Source organism: Chenopodium album, chromosome 8 (assembly GCF_948465745.1).
Source record: "Chenopodium album chromosome 8, dcCheAlbu1.1, whole genome shotgun sequence".
In the NCBI taxonomy this organism is placed as follows: domain Eukaryota; kingdom Viridiplantae; phylum Streptophyta; class Magnoliopsida; order Caryophyllales; family Amaranthaceae; genus Chenopodium; species Chenopodium album.
In genome coordinates, this window is record NC_137841.1 from 8653813 (window position 1) to 8679785 (window position 25973).

The 25973-nt window shown below is 35.0% G+C and overlaps 4 non-coding genes and 1 pseudogene across 4 annotated transcripts; 4 read left to right on the forward strand and 1 right to left on the reverse strand.

The window, feature by feature from the left end:
- Positions 1-13: 13 nt before the first annotated feature.
- Positions 14-83, forward strand: LOC145557221 (small nucleolar RNA snoR117). Its single transcript, XR_014092270.1, has one exon. It is a non-coding gene; the product is annotated as a small nucleolar RNA snoR117 (small nucleolar RNA).
- Positions 84-428: 345 nt separating this feature from the next.
- LOC145557196 (small nucleolar RNA Z103) lies at positions 429-525 on the forward strand. Its single transcript, XR_014092247.1, has one exon. It is a non-coding gene; the product is annotated as a small nucleolar RNA Z103 (small nucleolar RNA).
- Positions 526-611: 86 nt separating this feature from the next.
- LOC145557198 (small nucleolar RNA Z103) lies at positions 612-708 on the forward strand. Its single transcript, XR_014092248.1, has one exon. It is a non-coding gene; the product is annotated as a small nucleolar RNA Z103 (small nucleolar RNA).
- Positions 709-781: 73 nt separating this feature from the next.
- LOC145557135 (small nucleolar RNA SNORD18) lies at positions 782-856 on the forward strand. The gene has a single exon (XR_014092191.1). It is a non-coding gene; the product is annotated as a small nucleolar RNA SNORD18 (small nucleolar RNA).
- A 1580-nt stretch (positions 857-2436) lies between these two features.
- Positions 2437-25915, reverse strand: LOC145641693 (AAA-ATPase At3g28610-like; annotated as a pseudogene).
- Positions 25916-25973: the final 58 nt, after the last annotated feature.

Genomic DNA, 25973 nt, shown 5'->3' on the forward strand with positions numbered 1-25973 from the left:
TTTTCCAATTTTTGGCCAAGGATTTATCAAATTGTCCGTACCATCTGAAATTGATGATATTTTTAACAAATTTTCTGAGGCCAATCAAAAGATCAAATGTATTTTTGTTTTTATTTATTTTAAAATAATTGGCTGTGATGTTTATGTAATACCATCAAACTCTGAAAGCTTAAAGCTTAATTTGATGACATCACTAATTACGCTGAAGCCTTTTTAATCATTTTCTTATAAAAATAAAATAAAAAATGCGGCAATAAATTAGAGTCTCTGATGCGCTTAGTTACAATAGCGTTTTTAGCGCTGTACGTTGCCAATAATAATTTGGGAATGAAAGATTCTGGCATTTTCCATTGATATTAATGGTTTATGCATTCAGACGTTCCTATAATTAATTATAATTTACTCAAATTAATTCATTTACAAGGAGATTGGAAGTGATGATTATTTCCCCAGATGATCGACGTTGAAATAACTGAGCTATTTTAATTCTCTTTATTGAGAATTCAAGCCAGATTTCTGATCCGTCTCTTTGTTACTCGAAACCTGATTCTATCTGAACCCGAGCTAATTGTTAATTAGATTAGGTTTTAATGTAAATTGAAAAATTGGAGTTGGAAGTGATGATTATTTCCCCAGATGATCGAAGTTGAAATTACTGAGCTATTTTTATTCTCTTTATTGAGAATTCAAGCCAATTTTCTGATCCTTCTTCCATTAATCAATTTGAAAACGTCTAGTTTTTTTTTACTGATTGATTCAAAATTTTTAGTATGGGATTAGTGAGAAATGATGAATACTAATTGGTCCGTGTTTCTGAATTTACCGTGACTGATACCAATTAACCAATTCTGATCGCACTCAATTTATTACAGAGTACTCCGTTTCTAAGAGCTAAAAAAAAGCTTGAGTTTGCAAACATTTACTTTGTTGCAAAAATAATAGTTAGCGGAGGAAGTACTATGGACTTGGACTTACAGAGTACTCCCAATAGAGAACGGAAGTAAAGATTTTTTCCCCAGATGACTCTTGTTGAAATAAGTGAACTGTGCTCTATTTTAATTCTCTTCATATGGTCTTTATTGATTTAGAGAAGGCATATGACAAGGTGCCAAGAGAGGTACTTTGGTGGGCAATGTTGAAGAAAGGTATCCCACGAAGGTATGTAGACCTAGTTAAGGATATGTATCGGGATGTGTCAACAAATGTGAGGACATGCGGAGGGTTGACAAAAGATTTCCCTATTACAATCGGATTGCATCAAGGGTCTGCATTAAGCCCTTTTCTTTTTGCAACGGTTCTAGATGAATTAACTAGACCAATTCAAGATGAGGTTCCATGGTGTATGCTGTTCGCAGATGATATCGTTTTGGTGGATGAGACTAAGGATGGGGTTAATGTCAAGTTGGAGCAATGGAGGCAAAGGTTGGAATCTAGAGGGTTTAAGCTAAGTCGGAGTAAGACTGAATATTTGGTATGTCGTTTTGGCACTCAGAGGGGGACAAGCAATGAAGTGGTGAGTTTGGATGGAAAGGATTTGACCATGAGTGAATGTTTTAAGTACCTAGGGTCGATCATCCAGAAGAATGGTGACATTGATCAAGACGTGACCCACAGGATTAAGTCAGGGTGGCTTAAATGGAGAGCGGCCACGGGAGTGTTATGCGACCGCAGCATTCCCTTAAAGTTGAAGGGAAAATTCTACAGGACTGCCATAAGTCCAGTGTTGCTCTATGGTACAGAATGTTGGGCTTCTAAGAAAGAGCATATTAAAAAGATGGAGGTTACGGAAATGCGCATGTTAAGGTGGATGTGTGGAAACACTTTAAGAGATAGAATCAGAAATGAGGTTATTCGCAAGAAAGTAGGTGTGGCGGGCATTGTAGATAAATTAAGGGAAAATCGTCTGCGTTGGTTTGGACATGTAAGACGGAGACCCGAGGGTGCACCGGTGCGAAGAGTGGAAGAGTGGGACCATGGAGGGATTAAACGAGGAAGAGGGAGACCAAAGATGACTTGGTTGGAAGGAGTGAGGAAGGATATGAAGTGCATGGATTTACGTGAGGATGAAGTTTTGGATCGTAAGGGATGGAGGAGAAAGATTTATGTTGATGACTACACGGAATAATCAAATTTGGTTCATGTTAGCCGACCCCACTTTTGGGATTAAGGCTTTGATTGATTGATTGATTGAGTGGGAAGAGAAGAATTCAAGCCAATTTTCTGATTTCTATTTGCGACTCAAACTAGATTTTACATGAACCTGAACAAATTTAGAGACCTTTCAGCACGGTATTAAAAAGTACTCGTAAAAAGTAGGATTAATGAAGCCTAGATTTTATATGAACCTGAACAATTTGGAGAAAACAATACTATTAATACAATAATAAAAGATTTACTAATTGACATTGATTACATGACTTTGTTGTTAACTACTAGTTAAAAGTAACTTAAATAAGCTAAAATCGATTGATTTAATCATCATCACTTGATGTTGATTCCTCAGATGATGACTCCTCAACACCATCCAACACAAGCTCTTGTTCGGATTTCAACTTGTTTTCTTGCCTTTTCTTCTCAAGGTAAACAACTAATTTCCTTAAACATTCCTCAGCAGTAGTAGTCCTAAGTAGGGGTGTTCAAAAATACCCGACCCGATTGACCCGACCTGTTGACCCGACTGATTTATCCGGGTATTTTTTATATTTTTCTTGAAATTCGCGGGTCGAGTACCCGACTCGATAAAATAGCATGTTTTCGGGTCGGGTCATGGGCCGACCTGTGAGGGTGACGGGTACCTGCTGACCCGTGAGTTAATATTTTGTTTAAAAAAATAAATAAATAAAAAAATTAATTATTTTTTCGGATTTTACCTTAACAACCTTATCTTAATTGTTTTCTCATGAATTATAACTAATCTTAGTTTTGATATTATCTATATTTTATATAATAACTTGATTGAATTATCAAATTCAATTATTATATTTATTATTTATGATTTTCGTTTTTTTTTACACACACACACACAAAAAAATGGCCGTGAGTTTGTTGAGGCCTAGTTGTTTTTATCATGGCTTAGCTTTATCCCATTTAACTTTAAGCATTTAATCTTTTAATTTATCTTACTTTACCTTCTACCTTCCTTAACCAAATTAGCATCTATCTTAATTCCATCTCTAATTTTTTTCATTGGATTTTTTTACATGAATTAACCTAGACTAAATTTCACTCATATTCATTTAACAAACTTACATTTATCATGTTCCCATGTTAATCTCAATCCTCCTTAACTCTATCTTACTACTAGGGATGGCAATTCTAAATGGATATCCGCAAACCCGATCCACCCGATATAAATAAATGGACGAAAATCCGCATTAAATGGATGAAGGGCGGGTGACGGATGAAGCGGGTGACGGATCGGGTCGGATTCGGGTGGGGCTCCGTTTCATCCGTCACCCGATCCGTCATCCGTTTATCACCCGATCCGCAGCCCATCCGTATTTAAATAAATTTTTTTTTTCCAATTTTCATATATACTACACTATGTATGTACTGTATATTTCTAAAAAAATAAATATTTCTAAAAATTCTTTAATTTTATTTTACAAAATATAAAACCTCCCTCAATTCCCAATTATGTAGTACAGAAATAAGTTCATGATTCCGTTCAAAAAAAAAAGTAAGTTCATGATTATTATTTTATTATTATTATTGCTATAATTTGGAATAAAAATTTAATTAATGGTTTACTTTTTAAGTTTAAAATTGGCTAAAAGTGTTTTTTTATAATAACATATTAGATTTTATAGTTAGAGTAGGATTATAATTATCATCCGCTAAGCATCCGATCCACCCGTTTCATCCGCGGATGACGGATGGATCGGATACGGGTGATGGGTTTTGCGGGTGACGGGTGGATCGGGTGGAGCGGATGGTTAATTCGGGTGGATGCGGGTGGAGCTCCATCCGACCCGAATCCGATCCGTTGCCATTCCTACTTACTACCCCTTAAACACTATAAATAGACCCTTAATTCTTCCCACTTATTCACACCAAATAAGAAATTCTCTACTCTCTATCTCACCAAATAAGAAATTCTCTACTCTCTATCTCATCACCCCTTCTTCTTACTCTATCTAGCTTAAATAACTCTATCTTACTACCTCTTAAACACTATAAATAGACCCTTAATTCTTCCCACTTATTCACACCAAATCAGAAATTTTCTTCTCTACTCTCTATCTCATCACCCCTTCTTTTTACTCTATCTAGCTTAAATAAACTCTGCAACCCATAACCAAGTTGTTGCCACCGAACAACTGCCTCTTCCGCCACCAACGACCACCCAACTATACTAATAGCATTATTTTGATAAAGGTTGATATTTAGGTATTTCATGCACAATAGAATGACGTTTTTGGTTTTGTGTTATTTTGTTAACCTTATATTAATTAAGGTTATTTTATTTGTGTAGGAGGAGTCTCTCGATCGTGGTCAAGTTTAGTAGTCGTACCTTTTTGTTCTCGTGATCAAGGTACGTATAGGTGGCTAGGTCCTTGATACAATTTTTGAATGCGTGTTTTGTATGATGTTTGTTTTAACAATTGGTTGAATACAATTATTCAAACAATCATTAAAACAAACATTATACCAAAACACGCATTCAAAAAAAATTATGTAAAGGACCTAGATACCTATACGTACCTTGATAACGAGAACAAAAAGGTACGACTACTAAACTTGACCACGATCGAGAGACTCCTCCTACACAAATAAAATAACCTTAATTAATATAAGGTTAACAAAATAACACAAAACCAAAAACGCCATTCTATTGTGCATGAACTACCTAAATATTAACCTTTATCAAAATAGTGCTATTAGTATAGTTGGGTGGTCGTTGGTGGCGGAAGAGGTAGTTGTTTGGTGGCAACAACTTGGTTATGGGTTGCAGAGTTTATTTAAGCTAGATAGAGTAAGAAGAAGGGGTGATGAGATAGAGAGTAGAGAAGATAATTTCTTATTTGGTGTGAATAAGTGGGAAGAATTAAGGGTCTATTTATAGTGTTTAAGGGGTAGTAAGATAGAGTTAAAGGAGGATTGAGATTAACATGGGAACATGATAAATGTAAGTTTGTTAAATGAATGTGAGTGAAATTTAGTCTAGGTTAATTCATGTAAAAAAAAATCCAATGAAAAAGATTAGAGATGGAATTAAGATAGATGCTAATTTGGTTAAGGAAGGTAGACGGTAAAGTAAGATAAATTAAAAGATTAAATGCTTAAAGTTAAATAGGATAAAGCTAAGCCATGATAAAAACAACTAGGCCTTAACAACTCACGACCATTTTGTGGTTTTTTTTTAATAAAAAAAAAACGAAAATCATAAATAATAATTGAATTTGATGATTAAATCAAGTTATTATATAAAATATAGATAATATCAAAACTAAGATTAGTTATAATTCATGAGATAATAATTAATATAAGGTTGTTAAGTATTGTTAAGGTAAAATCTGGAAAAATAATTTTTTTTTTTTAAAATAAATAAATAGCGTACAACGTTAACTAACAAATTATGGACCGACCAAGATCATAATTTATTTAATTATTCCAAATAATTAGAGAAATTACTAAAATAATTAAGAAAATCATTCGAAAAAATTAGGGGTATTACAGTCTACCCCCCTTAAAAGAAGTTTCATCCCAAAACTTAAAATTATTCAATAACTCGAATTAATACTCCAAATTATCTTAAATTGGTTAAAATTTAGTAAGTTCATGCACAACCTAAAGACTCGACTCAAAAGACTCATAAAAAGATATAAAAAGAAAAGTGCGAAACTCTATTGCATTCTACCCCCCTTAAAAGAGAGTTACGTCCCCGTAACTTAACCACTCACCATGAAAAGGTTAGGGTACTTTTTACGCATTTCTGCCTTAGCCTCCCAAGTTGCTTCCTCAACCTTATGGTTCGACCATAGAACCTTGACAATCTTCACATCCTTGTTTCTGGTGCTTCTAACTTTACTATCTAAAATTCTCACCGGTCTTTCTTCATAGGTCAAACTCTCATCTAGCTCAATTGTCTCTGGTTCTAGCACATGTGCAACATCAGGAATGTACTTGCGAATCTGACTTACATGAAAAACATTGTGCACCCTTTCCAACTCGTTGGGTATCAAGAATCGAGTACATTATTATTTTCGAAAACCAAATGAATTGAAACTATTTGATTTTGTAAACACCTAATGTGCATTAGTCTAAGTATAATTAGGGTCGTTATGGAATTTTGGTTCCATTGGTATTCATTTTGAATTTATCCTTGAGGAAATTTGAATTGCTTACTTAAATAGTTTGTGTTATCACAGATGATGGAAACTGTTAGAAGACATTTCTTTGATCAAAGGCTAGTAAAATCGGATGCTATATCTGTGCGTGACTTTATAACAGACATTGTTTGGCATGCTACTGATATAAAAATACATAGGAATATGAAATTTATGATCGAGGAACCATGGATCATCCTACTGGCCTTCACTTACCCAACACACCTAAATATAATACATTAATCCGAAAGTATAGAAATGTAATTAAACCTAATGGGTTGTGGAATATTGAAGCCTATATGCATGAAGGAAAATGGCTAGAAACCTTAACCAATTTTAAAGCAGGCCTACATTTCGCCGAAGTTGACTGAAGCCGAATCCCAAGACCAATAGTTGCTGAAATTCCTCTTGGGCTTACACCTCAAGAAGTCCAAAAGTTAAATAATCTAAACTATGATATGCCACCCTTACCACCTCCACGTTTTCATCTTGACTATACATCATCCGACGACTTAGAAATCCCTCACCCAAATGACTTTGAATCACCACTTCTTACTCTTGAACCCCTTGTCTCAAGGGGTCGAGTATCAAGTCCAAAACACAGTACAAACCGTAACCCTAGCCCCTATGTTAGCCCAAACCGCAACTCTAGCTATGGCCGTGAGTTGGAAAGGGTGCACAATGATTTTCATGTAAGTCAGATTCGCAAGTACAGTCCCGATGTTGCACATGTGCTAGAACCAGAGACAATTGAGCTAGATGAGAGTTTGACCTATGAAGAAAGACCGGTGAGAATTTTAGATAGTAAAGTTAGAAGCACCAGAAACAAGGATGTGAAGATTGTCAAGGTTCTATGGTCGAACCATAAGGTTGAGAAAGCAACTTGGGAGGCTAAGGCAAAAATGCGTAAAAATTACCCTAACCTTTTCATGGTGAGTGGTTAAGTTACGGGGACGTAAATCTCTTTTAAGGGGGGTAAAATGCAATAGAGTTTCGCACTTTTCTTTTTATATCTTTATATGAGTCTTTTGAGTCGAGTCTTTAGGTTGTGCATGAACTTACTAAATTTTAACTAATTTAAGATAATTTGGAGTATTAATTCGAGTTATTTAAAAAAAAAAAAAACACAAAATGGCCGTGAGTTGTCGAGGCGTAGTTATTTTTTTCATGGCTTAGCTTTATCCTATTTAACTTTAAGCATTTAATCTTTTAATTTATATTACTTTACCTTCTACCTTCCTTAACCAAATTAGCATCTATCTTAATTCCATCTCTAATCTTTTCCATTGGATTTTTTTTACATGAATTAACCTAGACTAAATTTCACTCATATTCATAACTTACATTTATCATGTTCCCACGTTAATCTCAATCCTCCTTTAACTCTATCTTACTACCCCTTAAACACTATAAATAGACCCTTAATTCTTCCCACTTATTCACACCAAATCAGAAATTCTCTTCTCTACTCTCTATCTCATCACCCCTTCTTCTTACTTTATCTAGCTTAAATAAACTCTGCAACCCATAACCAAGTTGTTGCCACCGAACAACTACCTCTTCCGCCACCAACGACCACCCAACTATACTAATAGCACTATTTTGATAAAGGTTAATATTTAGGTAGTTCATGCACAATAGAATGGTGTTTTTGGTTTTGTGTTATTTTGTTAACCTTATATTAATTAAGGTTATTTTATTTGTGTAGGAGGAGTCTCTCGATCGTGGTCAAGTTTAGTAGTCGTACCTTTTTGTTCTCGTGATCAAGGTATGTATAGGTGGCTAGGTCCTTTACATAATTTTTTTTGAATGCGTGTTTTGGTATAATGTTTGTTTTAATGATTGTTTGAATAAATGTATGAATATTTAAGTTAACGATTTTCAAGATGAGTTAAAATATATAATTTTACGATTAAAGGATTGATCTTCAAAAGGTGTTGCTTGATTTAATAAAAGATGTTTAATTTATAAATCACTTGGTTTAATTAATTTGTAGCTCATTATGAGCCTGATTATTTGATATTTTAATTGTCCCTCTACCCGGGACTGGTTATGTAAGACCATGAGCTTTGTATGATCTGGTCTTTCCTCGAGTATAGTATAATTTGCTTGGGGGTGTGCACACTTAGGTGAGGAAAATTGGTTTAGAAATATATCAAAAATTGAGAAGTTTATAAATTGGAAATCTATTGGTTTGGAAAGCTTTTATTGATGGATATTACTACCCTTGGAAGGTTTAATTATTTTTGGAAAGTTTAATTTTGGAAAATGACTCGTGTCAAGTTTAAATTTAAATGGTTATTTTGAAAGCATGTTTGCCTAATAAAAGTATTTACATGCCTTGCACTTATACGTACTTAGCGTTTTTGCTAATCTGTTTTCCTTTTTGTTTTGGTTCGCCCTGTTTACCATTTTGGTAAGCAGTCTTGATTTCAAGTGTGAAGTTGTTCGTGCGCATACTAGAGTCGGGATTGGGATCACATAGTTAGGAATTACTTTTATTTATGTATGGACAAGTTTTTATTGGTTTATTTTGAAACAGTTATTATGGTTATTCATATTATTAATAAAAGTTAGTTATTTTTCCGCTGCAATTTGAGTAATTAATTAAGCCTTACATTTTCACGTGGCGGTAATACGCCCAAGTCTATCTCTACGGTATTTCTATACGTATAAATATAGTATTTACGTAGGGGGAGATTTTGGGGTGTTAAAGTTAAGGGTTTATTACCAACCACCCACCCACCATATTCTTTCTCCTCTATGGTAGCCGACAAGACATTCATCCTCAATTGTCAAATCCTCATCTCTTTCTCTCTCCCTTTTGTTATTTCAAGTACTATATTTCAATTCTCCTTCTTCTTCTGAATTTCAATTCTTCTTCATCTTGAATTTCAATTCTCCTTCTTCTTCTGAATTTCAATTCACCCATCCACCATACCACCACTCCACTCTCTTCTCATAGTTAGATCTATGAATTTCTCTACATCTTTACTCCAATGCATGCAAGTAACAAGCGACGACAACAACGCAACAATCGGCACCTTACCATTCATTAATTGCAATTTCTTCTCACGGATCGAAGTGTGTTCAATTGAGTTGGAGGTTGATTTTGTGGTGGCTTAATGAGGAATGAAAGTAGCTATTTCTGCTAGTGGAGTTTATTTTACTTTCATAATTGATTTCTGATTTTATGTTTTAATTCGTAAAATGAATTATTGAGGTCTTTTTTGTGACCTTGCTATGAGATTTGAATTATACAAAACTTTAACTTAGAAATTTGGATTGTTTTGTATGAATTGGAGCTACTGAATTGCTTTATGAGTATTTTATTTATGCTTGATTTACCCAAAAAAAAAGAAAAAAAAATAAAAAAAATAACCGGGTAACCTCTGTCCCGACCCGGGAAATTCGGGTACCCGATATCCGGGTACCCGATTTTCCCGGGTCGGGACATGGGCCGAGCTTTATACTACCCAAAGATCCAGGTACCCGCTTTTTCGGGTACCTGAAAACCCGGGTACCCGGATCTGAACACCCCTAGTCCTAAGTGATCTAGGCATAATGTTTTCGGCTACATCAGCTGGTGTAACATCTATTTCCTCCAGCAACCTTCCAATGGTTTCGAACAAAGGATGTGATTCAAGCTGTAAATAATTCTTGGCCAATATCTTAAATGCTTCATATCGACAGTAAGACAACTCGATATGCAAGTCCATTCTACCAGGCCGAATTAGAGCAGGATCGAGTTTGTCCACATGATTAGTCGTAAACACGATGATCCTCTCTTCTCCACAAGCTGACCAAATTCCATCAATGAAGTTTAGTAAACCATACAAAGTTACATCACTTCCTCTCTTCTTTTTGTCTTTCGCTTCCTTTTCTCCTGCAGGTTTATTCTTCAAAGGGTCTTTTTCGTTGGTCTTTTGGCTCTTTTCTTTATCTGTTTTTTCTCTGTTCTTTGTCCTGTCAACTCCAATGAACAATCTATATCTTCAATCAGAATGATGGACTTACATGTCGTATCGATTAGTAGCCTTCTCAATTGCTTGTTATTCCTAACCGCTGTCAATTCAAGATCGTAGATGTCGTAGTCTAGGAGATTAGCCATGGCCGCTACTAGTGTTGATTTTCCTGTTCCTGGGGGACCGTAAAGAAGGTAACCCCGCTTCCATGGCTTTCCAATTTGCGCGTAATAGTCTTTCGCGCTCTTAAACCATTGTAAGTCCTCGAGGATCATCAATTTCTTTGCTACCTCCATCGCCAACATCTCGAATCTTGCAGGGTGTTTGAAATCGATGTAGTGTTGCCATATATCTCCTTCATCTCCATTCATGAACAATTGTCGCTTCTTGTTTCGATTTGTAATTGCTTCACCTTCCTCGAAAACATAGGGTAAATATTCTTCCATTATAAACTTTCTGTGTTTAGCATGAAATGCCAATCTATAGCTTCTGTTTAATGACACAAAATTGTTAGTAAAATAATTAAGTCATTTATATTAGTGTGAACAATAAAAGGCAGATCTATATTAATGTATCTAATGTTCATATTTATATACAACTATCGCTTGCAATTAAAAAAAAAATGGAAATTTAATTACAACTTCATCCGTTTAACAGTGAGAGCTTTTTGGTTAATAAGAACTTAGACTAAAAACAGAGGATTATTGCATATTCTTAAAGATCAAAAAAAGAAATGTGAAATTGTTAGTTTAGATGAACTACTACAAGAGGGGGGGGGGGGGGTGAATAGTAGTAGGTTCCAATCGCGGAACTTAAGCGGAAATAAACAAACAATTAAAACGTAAAGGAACTTAAAGCACACAGCAAGTTTTACGAGGAAACCATCTAGTGCCTAACTGGAAGTAAAACCTCGGCCCTATTGGGACTTATAAACAAATTCCACTATAATAGGCAAATCTCCTAGTACAACCTATTACACAGACCTTTGCTTTGCAAGTTCCACCACGGACACTTGACTATATGATAGGACACCTCCTACCAGACCTAAGACACCTCCTAGGACCCTTTTCTCCCTTTACCCAGGACACTTCCTAGGTGACCCAAGACACCTCTCAGGTTCCTTTCACTCACTGTGCACTCACAGCTACCACTCGAATTTTAGAGAATTCAAACTCATACACAAGCATGAATTTAAGAGAATTCACAATCTCACCCCAAAACCAATTACAACACAAAGACACACTCTAACACATAAATGGAAAGCTACACATGAAACCCGAAATCAAAATGATAACTGAAATCTAATCTTATCTTGTTCAAACCGAAACCAAACAGATTTAATTTCGTTCTTTATGAAAACCAGATTTTATCAAATTCGTTTTTGTTAAAAGATAGAATTTTATGAAAAAGATAAAACCGAGTTGAAACAGATTTTAAAAGATAAAATCATATAAATACTTTTTCATAAAACTTATAATTATCTTTTATGAATTGATTAGTTTGCCAAGCCTTATCTGATTTCTAATAAGTTCCATGCATAACAACCATTAACATGTTTACATCTACCTACAAAACAAACTTATCTTTTATACAACTATAAGTTATGAAGTTCATCTTTTTCGGTTGATATCTCGTTCTTTGCACTGATCCTTGGTTGTTGAAGCTTGCCCCAACATTACACCGGAACCAGGTCGTTACAACCCATTTTGAAGTTCCCGTTAAGAAACTTCGGGAAGTTCCATTGCTGGAACTCTTCATCTGTCTTTACTTGTCCTCATGGATCTTCTAAAGTTCCTTTGTCTCAGTTCCTACTTCAGCCACTGCTTACTGAACCTGCAAACATCACAACACTAGAAAATCCTTATTAGAAGGAAGTTTGCTCAACTCTTAACATCATCATCAAAACCTCATAAGGGTTAACAATTTCCCCCTTTTTAATGATGACAAACTGAGTAAACCCCTGAGGATAACAAGTAAAGAAACAGAAGGTTGATTTTTCATTTTTCAAAATTTTTTTTTATTGTATATATAAGCAAAAACAAAACAGGAAGAAATGACATAATAAAACCAGAACTTTGTAAAACAAAACAGAAAGCATTAAAAGATGAGAAGAGAACAACCTTTGTTACTTACTTAACTGGAACTAGAACAACTTCAGCTTCCAAGTTTGCTCCTGCTTTTCCCCCTTTTGGCATTATCAAAAACCTGACTTTTCAAAGTTTTATTCATCTACTCACAGCCCCACAGGCAATTCATCGAATGTGGGAAGCTGGAAGCAGCGCTGGCTAGCTATGTTAAGCTAGTACTTTCACACAAATTAACCTGTATTTTCTCAACAAGCAATGCATGCATATAAATAGACAAAGTTCCAGTTTTAACATAACAAAAACCAACCATCCAGAGCTATTGAAAATATTACAAACCTAGTTTAAAACACTTTAAAACTAAGTTCAAAACACTAAAAAATAAATTGCCTTAAAAAAACATAACAAAGTTCCTTAAACAGAAGTAGGGGATGCAAAATAGGCATAGGGATAGGTTGGGAAGAGAGCATAAGCTGATCAGTCATCAAAGGTCTTGAGAATATGCTCAAGAGTTGACTTGTTGTCATCTTCCATCTTCAACAGCTTTGCTTCCATGGTGGAGAGCTTCTTCTGGAACTCCTTCTCCTGATTTTGAAGAGCTCTCTCCAGGGACCTCACCTTTCCTGTCATCTCCATCAGCTGTCCTTCAACCTGCATAACCCTGTTAGACAACTCAGAAACCAATTCATCAGTGCCCTCCTCCTTGTCACTGAGTTCCAGCGGTTCACTTAAACTAGTCTTGGCCTGAGTTCCTGCAGTGAGTCTTCTGCTCTTCCTGACAGATTCTGTTGGTTGAGGACTTTCTTTATTTGCCTTAGACTTCTTAGCATTATATTTTTCACACCTTCCCTTCACAACTTCAAGACTCAGTCCCCTCAAGGTATCCCCATTGATTACATTCTCTCCTTTCTCCCTCATCCTACCATAGAAATCCACTAACTTCACTCCTAATTCCTCAAACACCGTAGACAAGATGGCTCCATATCCAACTTTTATCTCTTTCTCAATACAGTGTTCTAGGTGTTGCATCATTAAAGAAGGAAAGTTGATTTTGATTTTCGTAGACATGCAAAAGATCAAAGCCATGTCTAGGTAGCAGAGTTCGTTTTTCTTTTGAGTTCTTGGGATCAAGGATTTTTTGACAAGATTAAATAAAAGTTTATGCAGGGGAGACAAGTCATTAAGGTTCATAACACTTACACCTCTTTTTCCTCCTAAGAAGGTTACTATTTCAGTTTTTGTGTGACCTTCCACCTTCACATTTACAGCTCCTTTCATATAGGTTTCAAATCCCTCACATGGAACTTTTAGCAGAGTTCCTAATCTAGCAGCATCAAATTCTACTTCAATTTCATTAATTCTACTAAAGCATACTCCATTTTCAAATTCACATTCTTTTATAAACTCATCCATGGCCACAGGGTACAAGTAATTCTTAGCCTTAGTCAAAAATAAAACATCCCAACCTTGAAAAGCAATCAATTCCAGAAATTCAGAAAATTCCACCTTCTTACACCAATCATAATCAATTCTATATCCTACCACATACCTCTCAGCTTGTTTTGCCAACATCTTTTGATCTTCTTCCCCTTCGGAGTCACCTTTGTTGACAGTGTCTTCCCCCTTAGAAGGTCCATCAGCTTCCTCCATCTCTTCTTCAAGATTCTTCTCTATTTTCTCAGCCTTTCTCTTCTTCCATGCTGTTATTTTGTCAATAACAGATGGTGCAATTGGAAGACTTGCAGTTGAGGAGGTTGCAATTTCTTCTCAAGGTTTCGATTTAGTGCTTTTAGCCTATGAGGTGACGGATGTTGGAAATTCAATGTTAATTGGAGGTATCAAGGTTGGATCAAGCTCTTTGATGGGTGAATTTTGATTTTCATTTGGGTTAGGGTTTTGGTTTTCGTCTTTCATGGGTGCGTCTTGGTTAAGCTGTAGAATTTTTGTGGTTGAGAGGGTTTGAGTAATTAGTTGATTTGACTGAGAGCAACTTAGGTGGTTGAAGTATTTATAGGGGGTAATTTGGTGAAGCGGTGTATAGGAGATTAAAAGATATGCTTCTAGGAACATTGCATTTATCCAATTAAAACCAACTGGATGGATTTTTATGTTCAAAGTTTATCTTTCTCATAAATTAAAAAAACTTATCATTTTTCAAAGATAAATTTTTGAATATCGTAAAAATAATTTTAAAATTATTCAGGAACTTGTCACATATAAGTCTACATACACTTGAAAATTTTGTACAGTCTAATAAGTGTTACTTACACTAACCTCCAAGAGTTTACCAACGGTGACATTCCCGTTATGTTTATCACACCAAGTTTGTGATAGATGTTTTCTTCTTCTAATTGGTCTTGTAATTTACAATGTCATATTTAGGAACTTCAGTTGCAATCAATTCAGCTTGATCATCCCAAGTTCCAGTCTCATGTTCTCAAAGCGTTCTCTACTCAAAGGCTTTGTTAGAATGTCAACAATTTGATTATTAGTAGGACAAAATTCTAACTTAATATAGCCTTTTACCACATTATCTTTTAGAAAGTGGTGTCTAATGTGGATATGCTTAACCAAAATCATATACTGGATCTTTTGATATACAGATAGCACTAGTATTATCACAATAAATTGGAACACATTCAAATTTTAAACCAAAATCATATACTTGTTGTTTTATCCACAACATTTGTGAACAACAAGCTGCAGCAGCTACATATTCAACTTCTGCTGTGGACAAAGCAACCGTGTTCTGTTTCTTGGAACCCCAAGAAACTAAGCATGGTCCAAGAAATTGAGTCATACCTGATGTGCTTTTTCTATTCACCAGATCACCTGCATAGTCAACATCTGTGTATCCAACTAAATCGATTGATTCATTTCTTGGATAGTAGAGACATAAATTATTAGTTCCTTTGAGGTACCTAAGTATCCTCTTAACTGCCTTAAGATGAGATTCCTTTGGATTGGCTTGGAACCTCGCACATAAGCCTACACTGAACGATATGTCAGGTCTACTAGCAGTTAAATATAATAAGGAACCTATCATACCTCTATACATCTTCTGATCAATACAAGTTCCAGCTGTGTCTTCATCCAGTCTGATGTTAGTTCCCATAGGTGTTCTTATAGTTTTGGAACTTTCCATCTTATATTTCTTTATGAGTTCCTTCACATACTTTTGCTGGTGAATCATTATTCCTTTCTCAGTTTGCTTAATTTGCAATCCAAGGAAGAAGTTTAGCTCACCCATCATGCTCATTTCGAACTCACTACTCATAAGGTCAGCAAAATACTTCACCAAAGATTTGTTAGTTGCACCAAAAATAATATCATCTACATATATTTGTACAACTAAAATGCCAGTTCCTTTAGATTTCAGAAACAATGTTTTTTCTATTTTTCCTCTTTTAAAATCATTATCTAATAGGAACTTAGACAACCTCTCATACCATGCTCTAGGTGCTTGTTTCAGCCCATAGAGAGCTTTATCAAGTTTATAGACATGATTTGAGAATCCTGGATCTTCAAATCCAGGGGGTTGTTCCACATAGACGTCCTCTTTTAATAAGCCATTTAGGAAGGCACATTTGACGTCCATCTGGAACAACTTAATATCCATAAAAACTGCAAAAGCAATAAGAATGCGTATAGCTTCTAACCTGGCAACTGGTGCAAATGTCTCATCAAAGTCTATGCCTTCTTGTTGATTGTACCTCTTGACAACCATCCTAGCCTTATTTCTCACAATGATTCCATGTTCATCAAGCTTGTTTCTGTACACCCACTTTAGTCCAATGACTTTCTGGTGTTCCGGTCTAGGAACTAAGTGCCAGACTTTGTTTCTTTCAAACTCACTTAATTCAGCTTGCATTGCTATTATCCATTCTGCATCTTGTAAGGCTTCATCACAGTTCTTTGGCTCCATGGTAGATAGGAATGAGTAAAATACACAGAAGTTCCTCAGTTGGGACCGAGTCTGAGTTCCTTTGGTTATGTCACTCATAATCATGTCCACTGGGTGAGACTTTCACTGGGTGATACTTTTGATGTTTCCAACGTTTAGGGGTAAAATCTTTGATTGGATATAATCTTTTTGGTTCAGTACCATTGTCTTCTGTCTCTTGATTCAGTAGTTCTGGATTCTCAAGCTCTGGGTGTTCCTCTTGAGGAACTTCTGTTTCTGTTGCTGTTTGATTTTTAGCTACAGGATTCTTGTCTTGCTGCTTCATGGATACAGTTGATTCCTCATCAGGGTCATGTATTCTTACCAACCCTATTTCGAAATCATCATCATCATCCTGTACATCAATCACATAGTCAGTTTCATAAAAAATTATATGTACAGACTCTTCAACACACATTGTTATTTTATTGTAAACTCTATAAGCTTTACTATTTGAGGCATATCCTAAGAATACAACCTCATCACTCCTTTCATCAAATTTTCCCAAGTTTCTCTTTCCATTATTGTGTACAAAGCACCTGCAACCAAAAGATCTAAAGTAAGAGATATTTGGTTTTCTTCCTTTCATTAGCTCATAAGGTGTTTTGTTTGTTATTTCTCGAATAGAGACTCTATTCAATATGTAACAAGCTGTGTTTACTGCTTCTTCCCAGAAGTTCCTAGGTAGTGCACTGGAAATCAGCATTGTTCTTGCCATGTCTTCCAAGCTTCTATTTTTCCGTTCAACAACACCATTTTGTTGTGGAGTCCTGGGGGATGAGAAGTTATGGTCCATTCCATGTTCATCACAGAACTCATCAAATTTTGAGTTTTCGAACTCAGTTCCATGGTCTGACCTCAGGTGGACTAGCTGATGACCTGTTCTCCTCTGTTCTTTCTTCACAAAAGCAACAAACTGATCAAATGTATCATCCTTGCTTACAAGAAAGAAAACCCAGGTATATCTGGAAAAATCATCTACAATAACCATCACATACCTTTTGCCACTTCTGCTTTGTATCCTCATGGGACCACACAAATCCATATGGATAAGTTCCAATGGTTTTGTGGTGCTTACCATATTCTTAGATTTGAAAGATATTCGCGTCTGCTTACCTTTAACACATGCACTGCAGACTTTATCTTTTAGGAAGTTGATGGATGGAAGTCCTTCCACAAGTTCTTTTGACATAAGTTTATCAAGTAAAGAAAAACTAGCATGGCCAAATCGTTTGTGCCATAATAGGGGATCATTCTCAATGACACTAAGACATGTCAAACTACTACTTGGAACTTCATTGAGATCCACAATATATGTGTTCCCTTTTCTAGTTCCTTCAAGAATAATATTATTAGTGTCATTGTTAATGATTCTACAAAGATTAAAAATAAAGCTAAATGAGTTACCTTTATCACAAAATTGAGAAATACTTAACAAGTTGTGTTCAAGACCCTCGACTAAAAAGACATTTTCTATAGCATGGGAACTTGACCTTCCTACTTTACCAATAGCAATAATTTCACCTTTCTTATTATCACCAAAGGTCACAGTTCCTCCATAGTAGGCATTCAGTGAGAGAAATTTAGATTTATCTCCAGTCATGTGCTTAGAACAACCACTGTCGAGGTACCATGTGTTGTTCCCCCTCACTGGAACCTGCATGAAAACTAAGCGTTAGTTTCTGGAACCCAGGTTTCCTTGGGTTCCACTGTTTCGGAAGAAGAGTCAGATTTCTTCATCCAGACCTGTTCAATATGCTCAGTATTCTTAAGAATATCTTTACTTCTTTTAAGACATGCAGCTTGAAGATTTCCTGTACTACCACAATAGTAACATAGTTTTTGACTGGGTAGATCCACATACTTCTTATTTATCCTAGACTTTTTCTTATATCCTAGTCCTTCTTTATCCTTGTTTTGAGAGTTAGCTATCCAAGATGGAATTCCATTATTAACCACTTCTTTGCTTTTCCTAGCTCTAGCAAGTTCCTCCTCCAAGGTTTGATTTTTTATTTTAACTTCTTCCAAATCCGATTTCAATTTTTCAAAATTTGGAAGTTGACTAGTAATAGGAACTTCAGAGTCGGGAAAGTTTATTCCAAGTTTCAGTTGAGCTAGCTCTACATTTAACAATATATTATCATGTTTCAGTTTTTCAACTTGTTCTTTTAGAAGGACATTTTTATCATATAAGTCAAAGAATCTAGTTCGTATATCAGTTTTCATATTATCTACCCATTCACTATGTTCTTTGTGGATTTTTAAAGCTTGATCAGTTTGGAACTTCGACCTGTTTAGTTCTTTACAGTCATCCTGAAGTTCCAGAATGATGTCCATAAGATTTTCTTTGTTTAAATGTTTGAGTTGTCGATAGTCATACCATACCTCAGATTCAAGTTCCTTCAGCCGTGCTTCATCATCAGTTTTAGCCATTAAGCATAGGTTGGCTGTTTCTTCCAAGGATTCTCCTTCTCCTTCATCTTCTGAGTCAGAGTTTCCCCATGCAGCCATCATGGCTTTCCCGACGTCCTCTTTGGAGAAAGATGATTTGTAATATTTGTTTGGCTCCTTCCCTTTATACTTTGGTTTCTCATCCTCCTTAAGTTGAGGACAATCTCTGATGAGATTGATGCGGTTCCAAGGCATTAATATTGTTATTATAATTATTTTTATTGTTATTTTTAGTTTATTATTAGATGACCGAATTTATTAGGATATTTTTGTTAGTTTAATTCGGTTAGTATAAGATAAGCTTAACTTTAAAGATCATATTTGCAAAATATTATCTTTACAAGTTAGAGTTAGTTTCCTAGTTAGATTAGAATTTGTTTTACCGATTTTTAGGCTAATTATTTAGCTTATAAATATGTGATGGTGTTTAACGAAAAGTATGATTGATTGATTTGAAATTTATAAAGTTTTACGTAAGCTTGTGCTTGTGTATTCTTGGCCTAGTTTAGGTTTTAAGCTCGTGTTGCTTAGCGTTTCTTGACCGAGACTCAAGATTCCAAACCTTTCAACTGCGATTGAAGGTTATATCCATCAAAATTCATATCAAATTGGTGTGGCTGTTGTTTGACGAGGGACGAGTTTGACAATTTGTGTCACAAAACTCAGTTTCGAATGTCATATTGATCGACTTGGTTCTCCTTCGTTTCTAAAGATTTTGAGGTGATTCTTTTTTTCAAATTGGTTAATTTTTTGTCTAGTTTTCACCTGCAAAATTTGAGAATTTTTCGAGAATCATAGCTATTAAACTGGGTTCGTTCTTTACACCTGGTCAAAAATCAAATTAATCTGCCATTGTTGAGAAAAAAATAAACTGCGATTACTTGGCTGGGAATTTTTTTCTGAATTTTTGGTGGAGTATTTTAGACTGATAGGGCTAGAAGTATACAAAATTTCAGAATTTTTCGAGGTGTTTTCATTGGGTTTTGGTCCTCGTACTTTCGATTAATTTCTGGACTGGTTTTGTGTGTTTTCTCATCCACATAAACATGGAAAATAAAAGTTGGTTTGAAGCATTTATGATGGAAATCAAGAAAATGAATGAATGTTTGGATAGAATTGATGCTCGTTTTCAAATTCGTTACGTGAGATGTGGTGTACAAGATATGTCTTATGAGAAAGAGAAACTAGAGCAACCAATTGTTGAGGCTATATACGAGGAAAAGATTGTATCTTTACTGAGTGATAATCTTACAAATCCAATTTTAGAGCAATCTCATGAACAACTAGTAGAAGAAAAAGAAATTATGGAGCACAAAAGTGTATATTTGTCTAGTTTTGTTGACGAGGAGGTTACATTTGAACTATCTAAGTTGGTAGCAAAAAGTCAAATTTCTACAACTTCCTTTTATGGTGATAATTGGGATACAAATATTTTCACGTATTATTTCCATTATATTGATTGCATTGACAAAGGTGTGTCATCAATTAAAATTTTGGAGCATTCAATTGAAGTTTGTGGTGCATTCATTGGTGTAAAATATAAGCATGACGTGGTTGGATGGAGACATATTCTTTTAGCTCATGTTCGATTAATTTGGATGATATCTTGGTTCCATGATTTGCTAAAACTTGGGACAAGTTTTTTTCAATAGGGGGAGTATGATGCGGTTCCAAGGCATCAATATTGTTATTATAATTATTTTTATTGTTATTTTTAGTTTATTATTAGATGACCGAATTTATTAGGATATTTTTGTTAGTTTAATTCGGTTAGTATAAGATAAGCTTAACTTTAAAGATCATATTTACAAAATATTATCTTTACAAGTTAGAGTTAGTTTCCTAGTTAGATTAGAATTTGTTTTACCGATTTTTAGGCTAATTATTTAGCTTATAAATACGTGATGGTGTTTAACGAAAAGTATGATTGATTGATTTGAAATTTATAAAGTTTTACGTAAGCTTGTGCTTGTGTATTCTTGGCCTAGTTTAGGTTTTAAGCTCGTGTTGCTTAGCGTTTCTTGATCGAGACTCAAGATTCCAAACCTTTCAACTGCGATTGAAGGTTATATTCATCAAAATTCATATCAGAGATGGTCCTTGGAACCACATTCGAAGCACTTGATTTCCTTGGAACTTGGCTGTCCTCTTTTGTTCGTTTCTCCTCTCTTTCCCAGCATCCTCCTGAATCTTCTTACCAGCATGGCTGTCTCCATGTCATCATCTTCAGAGTCACTTGATTCATAAGCCTTTAGAGCAAGGCTCTTGTTCTTGGAACTTTCAGTGTTAGCTCCAAGATGAAGTTCATGAGTGAGCAGGGATCCATTGAGCTGTTCGAGGTTGAACTTGGTGAAATCTTTGGATTCCTGTAGGGCAGTAACCTTGGATCTCCACCTCTCATCTTGAGGAAGACTTCTAAGAAATTTTCTTACATGTTCATCAATGGATATGGACCTGCCTAAAGATTCTAACTCATTGACAATGTTAGTAAATCTAGTGAACCTATCCTGAATGGATTCTTTGTGTAGCATTTCGAATCTTTCATATTTTGACATTAGCAAATCAATTTTGGAACGTTTAACTTCATTTGTTCCTTCATGTGTTACTTGTAATAAATCCCAAATTTGCTTTGCAGACTTACAACCCATGATTCTATTGTGCTCATGAGGTCCTAGTCCACAATGCAAGATTTTCACTGCTTGAGCATTTAACTCATATTTTTCATAATCTTCTTTATCAAATTCATTCAGTGGTTTGGGGATTACCTCTTTGTTTGCATTAGTTTTTGTTCCCTCGAAGTCACCACTTTCAATGACTCTCCATACTTGATAATTTTCAGCTTTGATGAATATCTCCATTCTATTTTTCCAGTATGAATAAAACTTGTCATTGAACATTGGTGGTCTTTTGGTAGAATACCCTTCTTCAAGTTTCTCGTGTGCATTCATCTCTTCAGGAACTTTTCTCTACAAGGTTGCTTGTAAATTCGTGAGAACCTGCTCTGATACCAATTGTTAGTTTAGATGAACTACTACAAGAGGGGGGGTGAATAGTAGTAGGTTCCTGTGGTGAATAAATTTCAAGCGTTTAACCTCTAGCTTGAACCCCACTGTGATCATACACTAAAGTACGGTGGCGTCCAAAAGGGAAGAAGATAGAGCAAAAGAGTCGCCAATTAGTTTTAGGAACTTGGAAACCGTTCATAGGATGAAGGTTACACCCCTTAACGATCCAAGAGATCGTCAACTCCATAAGGTCTAGAACCAAATAAGGGTTCGGGGATGAAGGTACAAATCCAACCTAAAAGAGATTGAACCTACCCTAATAATAGGCCTCTACTTTATTCTGATTGTATTCATGTGCGCTTTTTAATTAACATGCAATCATTAGGATTAACCCTAAACCTGTTTAATCTATGTTGGTTGAATTTAATGCACAAACAAATCTATTATTGGCGATCACTTGAATTTATAATCATATTAACCCTAAACAAGATTATTAATTATCTTATTAAGCGTGATTACAAGTACAAATTCCCTTTAAACATGCATACAAGCCGTGATCAAGCAATAAAAAATAAATAATGTATCAAGCAACATAATAATAATAATAACGATAATAATAATTAATAATCACAATAATAATAATATCATCATAAATAAAATAACCATCATCAAAATAATAATATTCATAATCATCATAAATCATAATAATTATAATTATAATTATAATCATAATCATGTTCATGTTAATATTAAAGCATAATAAAAATAGCAAGATCCTAGGCATGATACTAACAAGATTAATAACAAACCCTAGCATGTCACTAAACAATAAAAATCAAATCTTTAACCCTAACATGATACTAACATAAATAAATATTAGGAAGAACATAGGAAGCATCGTAACAATCATATTTAATATATTTGATATTATAACCTTTTCCCTAAACATGATACTAGGAATATCATAATAACAATATAAACATGATTCCTACATCATAATATCAATTAAAACCATTAAAGCACTTACTTTGATGCCTCGTACCTCTTTCTAATAACAAAATACACACGTTAGTAACTTCAAGGAAAATAATAATCAAAACAATTAAATTAAATAATTGAAATAGAGATTTGGGACCAAACCCTCAGAAATTAAAACCTTTCACGTCTAGGGCGAAAGGCAACTTCGAATATGGCTAGGTGTATCTAAGTCTTACGAATGCGGAATTTTATATTTGAGAAAATGCTAGTTTAGAAAAAGAGAGAGAGAGAGAATAATCAAGAAAATCTTGATGAGAGTTGGTGAATGATTAAGAGAGAATTAGAGAATTAATGATTGCGAATGAAAACTGATTGTAGGTGAATGAAAACGGAGTTTTTAATACGTTATTTATAGAGAAAATCAGCCAAAAAGATAAAATATCAAAACAGAGCACTTGGCGCACGAAAAACGAGATTGGCGCACATAAAACAGAGCTGGCGCCAGCACCAGCTAATTGGCGCCAGGCGCCAGGCCTGGTTTCAGGCGCTGATTTCAGAAATTCACGCGTTTTTGTTTTTATCATATCTTTTGATCCGGAAATCCAAATAAGGCATATAATATATCGTTGGAAAGCTCTTAAAGTCTAATTTCCAACCCAATTAGAATCAGATTAAAATATTTTGTAGATAAAAAGATATGGCCAAAATAGTGGAAGGGTGTCAGTTTTGGATAAAGTTTCATGTCTCATTCATATCTTTTTTGTTATAACTCGGATTTAATATTATAATATATCATTGGAAAGATAATTTCAAGATCTATCCAACCATATAAAATTTGGATAAATATTATGAGGCACGAAAATAAAATCTGAATATATTCCACTTCGTACAAAACAAGGATTCTTAAAAGGAGTAGTTTTATTCAATTTCAAACTCTTTAAAACATAATTATCAATCCTAACTCCATTAGGATTTAAAAGAACCTTCTAGAGTATTCTAAAAGACTATAATCAATCCTAATAGCTTTAGGAATGATAATTAATAATAGGCCCTCCTCTAGATCATTGGGCCGCATATAAAAACCAAATCGAGCCCAGTTTAGTATTTTGGCCATAACTTCCTCGATATTCATCGGAATTGGGCTTATAATATATCGTTGGAAAGGTCTTTTCAAACCCCATCCAACTACAGAATTATTGACCCATATCATGGACCAACCAAACTGGATTGACTATTTTCTTAAAATAAGTTTTCAAAAACAGAGAGAAGAGAAAAGAATTAAAACTATCCGCAACGCTAGACTTTCCACACTTTCACTTCATTCGATTATGATTCGACGTGAAAGGTACTCATCACTGGGTTTGGTTTTGGGGAGACACAAATGGATGTCTACAGTTCTAATCGCGGAACTTAAGCGGAAATAAACAAACAATTAAACCGTAAAGGAACTTAAAGCACACAGCAAGTTTTACGAGGAAACCATCTAGTGCCTAACTGGAAGTAAAACCTCGGCCTTATTGGGACTTATAAACAAATTCCACTATAATAGGCAACTCTCCTAGTACAACCTATTACATAGACCTTTGCTTTGCAAGTTCCACCACGGACACTTGACTATATGATAGGAAACCTCCTACCAGACCTAAGACACCTCCTAGGACCCTTTTCTCCCTTTACCCAGGACACTTCCTAGGTGACCCAAGACACCTCTCAGGTTCCTTTCACCCACTGTGCACTCACAGCTACCACTCGAATTTTAGAGAATTTAAACTCATACACAAGCGTGAATTTAAGAGAATTCACAAACTCACCCCAAAACCAATTACAACACAAAGACACACTCTAACACATAAATGGAAAGCTACACATGAAACCCGAAATCAAAATGATAAAGCTTTAACCTTTGGCAAACTTACTCTTAAGCACTAAGTTGTTTTCACGCTTAAAACTCTCTCTTTGCTATGCTGAATTACTTCTATATTTATAGAGGTTCCTCAGCTCACAAAGTAAGGTTTTCGTAAATAAGATAAGTTAAACTGAAATCTAATCTTATCTTGTTCAAACCGAAACCAAACAGATTTAATTTCGTTCTTTATGAAAACCAGATTTTATCAAATTCGTTTTTGTTAAAAGATAGAATTTTATGAAAAAGATAAAACCGAGTTGAAACAGATTTTAAAAGATAAAATCAAATAAATACTTTTTCATAAAACTTATAATTATCTTTTACGAATTGATTAGTTTGCCAAACCTTATCTGATTTCTAATAAGTTCCATGCATAACAACCATTAACATGTTTACATCTACCTACAAAACAAACTTATCTTTTATACAACTATAAATTATGAAGTTCATCTTTTTCGGTTGATATCTCGTTCTTTGCACTGATCCTTGGTTGTTGAGGCTTGCCCCAGCATTACGCCGGAACCAGGTCGTTACAACCCGTTTTGAAGTTCCTGTTAAGAAACTTCGGGAAGTTCCATTGCTGGAACTCTTCATCTGTCTTTACTTGTCCTCATGGATCTTCTAAAGTTTCTTTGTCTCAGTTCCTACTTCAGCCACTGCTTACTGAACCTGCAAACATCACAACACTAGAAAATCCTTATTAGAAGGAAGTTTGCTCAACTCTTAACATATCATCAAAACCTCATAAGGGTCAACGGAAATAATTAATAAATACGGAGTAAACCATAAATTGTTTGACTAATTAAATTCGAACCTAAAAGAAAGGAAGGATGTGAACCTTAATACATTGTAGTTTCGGTAAAAAGATTGTTCAAGGCGTGTTTTGATGAAAAACCACCAGACTTGAACACCTTTGTATTCATCCATGATTTCTTCATTATATCCCAATTTTATCAACAAATTCTTGGGAGCTTCATCATAATTAGCGTTCATGCTTAAAGCTTTTGTTGAAGATTTATCGCCAAGGTAGCTTTGGATAGCGTCATAGGCCTCGTTTCGAGTGTATTGATTCGAGTACTCATCGAAGGTGATATCGATGTAAGGGGAGAAATAATTAGCCAATTTATTAGTGTAACGAGAAGTGAAATACTCAATGGCTTCATGTAACTTAGGAGGGAGGTAATGCCGGTAGATTTTCCATAAAAACATTAAACCTGCGAGGCCGGAGCCAAACAGTGATGAAAACATCTCCATCTCTAATTACGAGTCAAGCAAGTCTTGTATGAGATGTTCTCACAATTCTTAAGTCATA